We start from the raw sequence: 8,503 nt of genomic DNA on the forward strand, positions 1-8,503 counted from the left end.
TTTGTAACGTTAAGCTTATGAGTATCAGTCCTAAAAACCAGCACAATACATTTTTGAAGACTTCAGGAAAATTCTTTTCTCATCTTAGTCTCAGAGTTAGAAACTCAATTTTGTGATGACAAAATACAGAATATGTATAGACTATAGTTTATGGCAACTCGTGTGTATATATGCTCAATCCTATTTTATCCAAACAAAGCTATTTGTAAGTCTTGTGCTTTGCATTCTCAAATATACTCGTAAAAATAACTTCTTAAAATCTTCCTCAACATATTTCCTCCTTAAAACAAAACAAATGGGAGTTTATGTTGTGGCTCAGTGGTGATGAACCCAACTAGTATCAATGAGGATATGGGTTCGATCCCTGGCCTCACTCAGTGGGTCAGGAATCCGGCATTGCTGTGAGCTGAGGTGTAGGTCGCACACGCAGCCCAGATTTGGCATTGAATTTTATCTGACTTTTCTCTGTGACACTGTTCTAAAGAATACATGTTATTCTAGGCTTTCATGTGAATCTCTTATCCAAGGAAAGGGAGGACAGCTTGACTGATGCTGAGATCAGAGGAGAAAATGTTGTGATTCCAGATGTTCATCCTCTCTGCTGAGAGGGTTAAACAATCTGAAACCAGCCCTCCTCCTTCAGAGGGCAGGAGGACAAGCAGGACCATGTAGCCCAGGCAGTGTTCCTCCACCCCAGGCTGCCTGCCTTTTCTTTTCTTTTTTTTTTAATTACTCAATGAATTTTATTACATTTATAGGTGTACAACAATAACCACAACCCAATTTTATAGCATTTTCATCCCAAACTCCCAGCGCATCCTCCCACCTGTCTCCTTTGGAAACTAAGTTTTTCAAAGTCTGTGAGTCAGTGTCTGTTCTGCAAAGAAGTTCATTGTGTCCTTTTTCTAGATTCCACATGTAAGTGATAGCATATGATGTTGGTGTCGCACTGTCTGACTCACTTCACTTAGCATGGTAATTTCTAGGTCCATCCATGTTGCTGCAAATGTCATTATTTCTTTCCTTTTAATGGCCGAGTAATATTCCATTGTGTATATTGTGTATATTGTGTACCACATCTTCTTGATCCACTCCTCTGTCCATGGACATTTAGGTTGTTTCCATGTCTTGGCTATTGTATATAGTGCTGCAATGAACATTGGGGTACATGCATCTTTTTGAATCATTGTTTTCTCTGGATAGATGCCGGGAATAGAATTTCTGGATCAAATGATAATTCTATTTTCAGTTTTTGGAGGTGCCTACCTTTTCTTTCTCTGCTCATATCCATGGGAAGGATGGCCCAACCTGATTGCCAAGTTGTCCTGGGTTTAGTTGGCATAAGAGAAACTCTCCCACTGCTGGTTGGTATCTTTGCAGCCTCTTTTTTCTTTGGAGACCACAAAGTGTGAGAGGAAAGGAAGCCTCCAAGTTTACTCATTTCAAAATCTGGTTATGAGCATTTTCGTCCTAGCAGGGTTGACTTTAGCTTCATCAGTATCACTAGGGGTTAACCGGAAGTCCCTGTCCCTTTTCACAGAGCCCATGACCTCTCCCTCCAAATGGTCCAGCCTGGGACAGGAGCTATGTGGTCCTAGCATGGGAATGACCACAGGGAAGGAGGGAAGAGGGTGTGAGACTCAGATGACAATGAAAGCAGGCTCCATGGACTCAGGTCCCTTAAGGTGGTTCATTTGAGTAGGAAGGCCAGTCTTAAGGGTGTGTGGTGGTATTGAAAATTTGCCCATCCATCCTGTGATGCTCCTCCTGTCACAAGGTGGAGTCTCTGTCCCTCCCTTGAACTGGAGCTGCCTCAAGGAATCAGTGGCTGATGCTGTGTGACTTCTGAGGCCAGGCTGGGGCAGTTTATGGAGCCTCAGCTTCCCCGCAAAGAGTCTGTCTGCAGTCCCCATTTGGGGAGACCTCTCCAAGGGCAGGACAGTGATGTCTTCAAGGGCTCCGGTGCAGAGCTGAGTGAAGGAACTTCAGGGTGACCTGGGCCCAGGCCCCACCTGACAGCAACCATGCAGGGACTCCGCCTAGTCTGCTCAGCACAAGGTAGGTTGGCAGAGGAAATGGAGGTTACTGTTTTGAGCCATTTTTGGGGGTAACTTTTTATAGCCAACAACAGTTGGAACAAGGCACTAAAACACTGATAAACACATTGAAAAATGGTGCTAACCAACTCAAATTCCCTCCTGAAAAGTCCTGGAAATGTGCATCATTTCAGCTCCTGCTAAAGAAGATGGTGTCCTTGGGAGGAAATTCAGTGTTTAAAAGCACTTCTTCTTCTTCTTTTTTTTTTTATTAGATTCCACATATTAATGATCTCATATGATATTTGTCTTTAACTTCACCATCCATGTTTCTGCAAATGGAATCATTTCATTCTTTTTTTTATACCACATCTTCTTTATCTAACAAAAAAATGATTCAAAAGAACTTACAGGAGTTCCTTCTGTGGCTCAGTAGTTAACAAACTTATCTAGTATCCATGAGGATTTGGGTTTGATCCCTGACCTCGCTCAGTGGTTAAGGATCTGGTTTTTCTGTGAGCTATGGTGTAGGTCACAGATGTGGCTTGGATCCCACATTGCTGTAGCTGTGGTATAGGCTGGCAGCTGTAACTCCGATTCAACCCCTAGCCTGGGAACTTCCATATGCTGCAGATGCATCCCTAAAAATACAAAAAGGCAATGACAAAAAAAAAAAAAAAAGAAGAAGAAGAAGAAGAACTTACAAAGCAGAAATAGACTCAGAGATTTTGAAACCACATTTATTGTTAATAAAGGGAAATATGGCAAGGGGAGGGGGAGAGATAAATTAGAGGGTTGGGATTGACATACACTATGTAAAAAATAAATAGGTAACAAGGCCCTACTGTCTAGCACCAGGTAATCTACTCGATACTGTGTAATAACCTAGATGGGAGAAGAATCTGTAAAAGAACAGATGTATGTATATGTATACACTGATTTATTTTGTTGCACACTTGAAACTAATGCAACTTTCTAAGTCAACTACACCCAATCAAAAAATAAAAGCATGCCAGTCCAGCCTGTGTCCATCTCTGCTGTGTGTGTTTGTGAAAAAGCAATGGAATGAACTTTGCCCCTCTTTACAAGGACTGGCCTAGGGGCAGAGAGAATATAGGAGGGGAAGATAACAGGTTAGCAGAGAAAGACAAGTGGAAGTTTATGAATATGTATACCTCCTGTTTATATGGGAGATACCCAGGGGAAAAAGAGTTACTCCCCTCTCCCAAATGCCCCCCCCCTCAGGGGTGGTTTAGAATTCAGTTTAAATACCATTTTAGGAGTTTCTGCTGTAGGGAGCACTGGTTTGATCCCCTGCCCCTCACAGTAGGTTAAGAATCCCGAGTTGCTGCACCTGCTGCTTGGGTCTAGACTTTGGCCCAGATCTGTTCCCTGGCCTAGGAACTCCATATGCAGTGGGGTCATCAAAAATGAAAAACAAACAAACATTTTAATATGGAAAGAGGAGGGATGTGGGCCTTTCAGATGAAAGTAAGTAATTTTCAGGAAAAATGAATGGGCATGTAGGAGAATAGAAGGGAGGTATGATAACTTGTGGCAAAGTTCATCTGGGTGTGGTGTCTGCTTTTGTCAATCTTCTTAAGTTGAGGAAAACCTGCCCCCTACCCCTGTCCCTTGGGGATTTATGACAAGTGAATTCTTTTTGGAGGATCAGTCTTTGGGCTGAGAAGAGGAATCAGAGAAAGACTCTCCTAGCATTGGCTGCTCTCCAAGTGCCCCAATCATTCATTATATCTCCAAACAATCATTATATCAGGGCAGCAGCTGTTGGGGTGACCCGTTCTCAATTCCTGCTGGCATATTTGGGGGGTGGTACACTCTGTTCCCTTCAGAACCATGAGATGTAAGAGGTTGACTTCCGGGCAAAGCTTTGCTCTTCGATACAAAGGTGCAGGACATGAAGGCTTTCCCTCCAGCCTTCAGGTGCACTTGTGTGAGCAGGTGATGCCCACGTTGCAACCACAAGACCTCAGGAAACAACTGCCACAGAGGAGGGGAGAGGTGGGAAACCACTGGTTCCATCTTCATCTTGCTGCTGAATTCAGCAACCTGGAGCTGCAGGCCACTGGACTTCTTGTGAAATAATCAATGTCCTTAATGCTGAAATCTCTGTCAGCAAAATTTCCTATTATTCGTAGCCCAAAATATAACTGATAGAGTTGACATTTGTGACTTCCAAGGAACGTGTGATTTGAAAAGCTTTTTTTTTTTTTTTCAATTTAAAATCCTTTAGTGTATCTCCCAAGAGGTTGCCTGGCTCCACAATTAACAAAAAGAAAGCTGAAAGGAGAACTAGCACTTAATAAAAGCAAGGGCTATTTTTTTTTTTTCCTCTCAGGATTGTGACTCTGCTTTAGTAAGTAGAAGTAAATTAGTAAATACATCTGTTTTTGTTCCTTTGGTTTTTGCAAGTTCTCTTGTGCAGAAATCCAAAAATTTAGGTTTGAAATCCAAAAATGAAGTATGGTATCTATGTCAGATAGTGACTTTTAGGGTTTTGTAGTCAAAAGCTGTCAAGCATTGAAATAAAATCCTTCCCTGTCTGATGTTAACATTCTAGGGTGGCCATTGTTAGGGGGCTAGCTTGTGTCCCTCCAGATTCATTCACTGAAGCCCTAACCCTGTGACTGAGTTTTGGCAATAGGGTCTTAAAGAAGTAATTCCGTTAAAGCAGGTGGTGGAGGTGAACCCTAATCCAACATGACTGGTGTCCTCATAGGAAGGGGGGTTTAGGATGTAAATGCAAAAACACCACGTGGACTCACAGTGGGGAGGCAAGCCAGGGAGAGAGGCCTCTGGGGAATCAAACTGGTGGACACTTTGATCTCAGGCTTCCAGCCTCTAGAACTGCGGGGAAATAAGTCTTTGTTATTTTAGTCGCCTGGGTTGTGGTGTTTGTTATAAAGCCCAAGCACAGGAGTTCCCGTCGTGGCTCAGTGGTTAACGAATCCGACTAGGAACCATGAGGTGCGGGTTCGATCCCTGGCCTCACTCAGTGGGTTAAGAATCCGGCTCTGGCGTAGGCCGGTGGCTACATCTCTGATTAGACCCCTAGCCTGGGAATCTCCATATGCCAAGAGAGTAGCCCAAGAAAATGGCAAAAAGACAAAACAAACAAAAAACCGAAAAGCCCAAGTACATTGATGCAAATGATACATGACATGGACATATGGGAACTGGGTTATAGTTTTTCACCCCTTCATTTCATCACCCATAACAGGTGGGATAAAAACACTGCAGCTTAAGATACATTTCTGAAGAAATCAAAAGAGTGTGTTATATCCAGGGCCATTTCTTGGCAGAGTATGGACTTTTTTATTAATAGGTAATCAATTTCATCCCTTCTGCCCTGCGTGGCAAAGAAATATTTGCGGATTACGGTTTGAAGGTGATCCTAAATGATCAGGCTGCTAAGTTAACCCACAGGCCTCAATCTAATTCTGGAAAGAATAAGAGACTTGGAAAAGTGGAGATTATGGTGAGAAAGGGGTTGTTCGTGGAAGATTTTGGAGCCATGTCTTGTATAAGAAGTTTTTGTGAAAGAGAAGAAACAGAATAAAATTTGAGTTATTGATTTTAGACTGTGTCTCCCTGTGAGAAAAATATGTTAGAAACTTTGCTAACACTTTTACATTTTTTGGTGAATGAAGAAACACTTGAAAGATCCTACTTATTTTATTTTATTTGCTTTTTGGGGACACACCAATGGCATATGGAAATTCCCAGGCTAGGGGTCAAATCAGAGCTACAGCTGCTGGCCTACACCACAGCCACAGCAAGGCATTATCCAAGCCGTATCTGAGACCTACACCACAGCTCAGGGCAAGGCCTGATCCTTAACCCACTGAGCAAGGCCAGTGATCTAACCCACATCCTCATGGATCCTAGTTGGGATTGTTAACCATTGAGTCATGAAGGGAACTCCCTGAAACATTTTATTTTTGCTCAGTGTTCCCAAAAGATAAATTAGTTTACTAAAGAATATGATCCAAAATCCATTGGACTGACTCCTTCTTAAGGTTACTTGAGGGCAAATGTGTTTCCTTCATATAATAATTCATGTCACTGGTCTTTGGCCTAATTATACATTCAATTCTCAAAACAGTTTGTCCTTAAACAAATTGCAATGCTGTTTGCTATTTAACTTTCTAAAAAGGAAAATCCAATGGAAATGTCTTCCCTAGTTTTTGTTATTACATTGCAATTAATGGAAATATGTAGTTATTCCTCCTTTTCCCCCAGGCCATTTTGATACTATGGAAATTACCCAGGATGTTTCTAATACAATAAAAATAATAGATCAACAGTCTTATCTAGATTTTTTTTCAGGTCTATCTTCCAAAATTAACCATCAGGAAATATCTCCCAAAATAGAATACTAGTCTACACAACAATATAGCATTTCTTGGCCCCTGGGAAAGGATACAGAGAAAGTTGCACATTTTTAGTGTATTTTCTTGCCCAGTGACATGTTTTCAGTGATATTCTTGCAAATAAAAGCCGGAGTTTATAAAAAGAAAGCCAGTTCTCTTTGAAATATTGATATGCAAATTTGGGAAATGTCTTCAATGGCTACTAGAAAACAGCTGGAAAAGGCAACTGCAATTTTGTTCACTTTCATTTTGTTATCAGGAACGTAGCCAATTTATTAGAAAATTTGCCTGATTATAATAAATTAATAGTTAGAAAGAGAACTTTTTATTTGGAAAGTTTGGGCATATCATGTACAGGAATATAAATTTTAACCTTTGCAAATGGAGTAAGAATTCATACAAAAAGTTGCAGTTAATAGAGGTAGAATCAACAAGGCATATTTGACAAGCAGTCTGCCAAGGAAGTTTTAAACAAGGCCTACGAGGAGGACTGTAATGGAAAAAATCACATATTTTAAGAAGACTAAACAACTCTGCAAAAGACTTTTTCTCATTTTATAAATGTGTTTTTAAATGCTATTTGCATTTAAATGCTATTTTGCATTGGGTGTATTCTACCAAATCCACCACCTTGTTTTCAACTAGGTTACCAGGACTGTAAGAGAACATCTGTTTGAGGAGTCCTGGAAGGAGAGAAGAGACCATGGCCATAATAGCCAATATTTACCTAGCACTTACTTTGCCTGAGGCACTGCCTTTAGTGCTTTGTAATCAGTAATGCTCCAGGGTAACATTAGGTGAAAAAGCAAATAGCTCCCAATCAGAAGACAGAATTGACAATGAAATTCTAGGGTTCATGTTTTAAGCAGAAAATGCATGATCTTGATGATCCCAGGGTTCTGAGGGAAAAGGAGAATCTCCTCCTTGATTCAGGGACTACTTGTTATCCTACAATACCTGTTCTTTTCATTCAGTGGTTGGCTAATAAAGACTCTATATCCCCTCATCCCTTCCCCATGGTCATGGCCATGGGACTGGGTTCTGGCCAACGCAATAGATATGGAAGTTTGTGGGATAAAAGGCAGCAACCTGCTTTATGAGATTATGTATATGCTTTAGTTAGGTTGTCAGATCGTGCTGTTTTTATTTCCTCTTCAGGACAGGGCTTTGGTACCAGGAAGTAACACTATCCTAAATGACTTCTGTGTGTCTCACAAGATGCAATATGACAGGCAACCAGATTTTTGTGTGCTTAACTTTTTTTTTAAGGATGAAAACAATAGGAAGAAGAAAGTTGAAGTCAAGCTGTTAAATCAATGAATTGAAATAAATAGGACATGAAGAAGTAAAATGATAGATGTTAGAAATGGAGTGATCAGTAAAATCTGTCTTTTTTTAAATATAATAAATGAAAAATTTTATTGATCTTTATAAATAGCAGGCACTCAAATGTTTGTTAATGGTCAATCATTATCTTGGAACAAAAAGAGGCTTGCTTTCAATAAGGCAGAAGCAAAAATCCTTCAACTAGATGAAAACACAAACTAAAAATTGCTTCAGATAAGAGAATAAGGCACCGTTTTTTCAAGTGGTAGTTTGGACTTTCTTAAAGCCTCGCAAAACACTCCCTAGACCATCTCAAAAGAGGGAAAAAACCCTCAAAGTTTTTTGTGAACTCTAGTTATTAAATGACTCCATCCTCGAAGGAACATCTGGGAACATTTCTTCCACCCAAACCCTACCAGTAGACTAACATTTAATATAGTGAAATACTGTAAATGTGGTCATCCATTTCATTTTTCTTATGTATTAGCTTCCAGATGGTATGTCAAAGTGACAAAATGCACTATTGTGTAAGAAAGCTTTATATTATTTATTTATTTATTTATTGGCCACACTTGTGGCATATGGAGGTTCCCAGGCTAGGGGTCTAATTGGATCTACAACTGTCAGCCTACTCGAGAGCCACAGCAACGCCAGGTCCTTAACCCACTGAATGGGGCCAGGGATTGAGCCTGTAACCTCATGGTTCCTAGTCAGATTCGTTTCTGCTGCGCCACAACAGGAACGCCT

The sequence above is a fragment of the Phacochoerus africanus genome, chromosome 2 (genome assembly GCF_016906955.1).
Source record: "Phacochoerus africanus isolate WHEZ1 chromosome 2, ROS_Pafr_v1, whole genome shotgun sequence".
Lineage (NCBI taxonomy): Eukaryota > Metazoa > Chordata > Mammalia > Artiodactyla > Suidae > Phacochoerus > Phacochoerus africanus.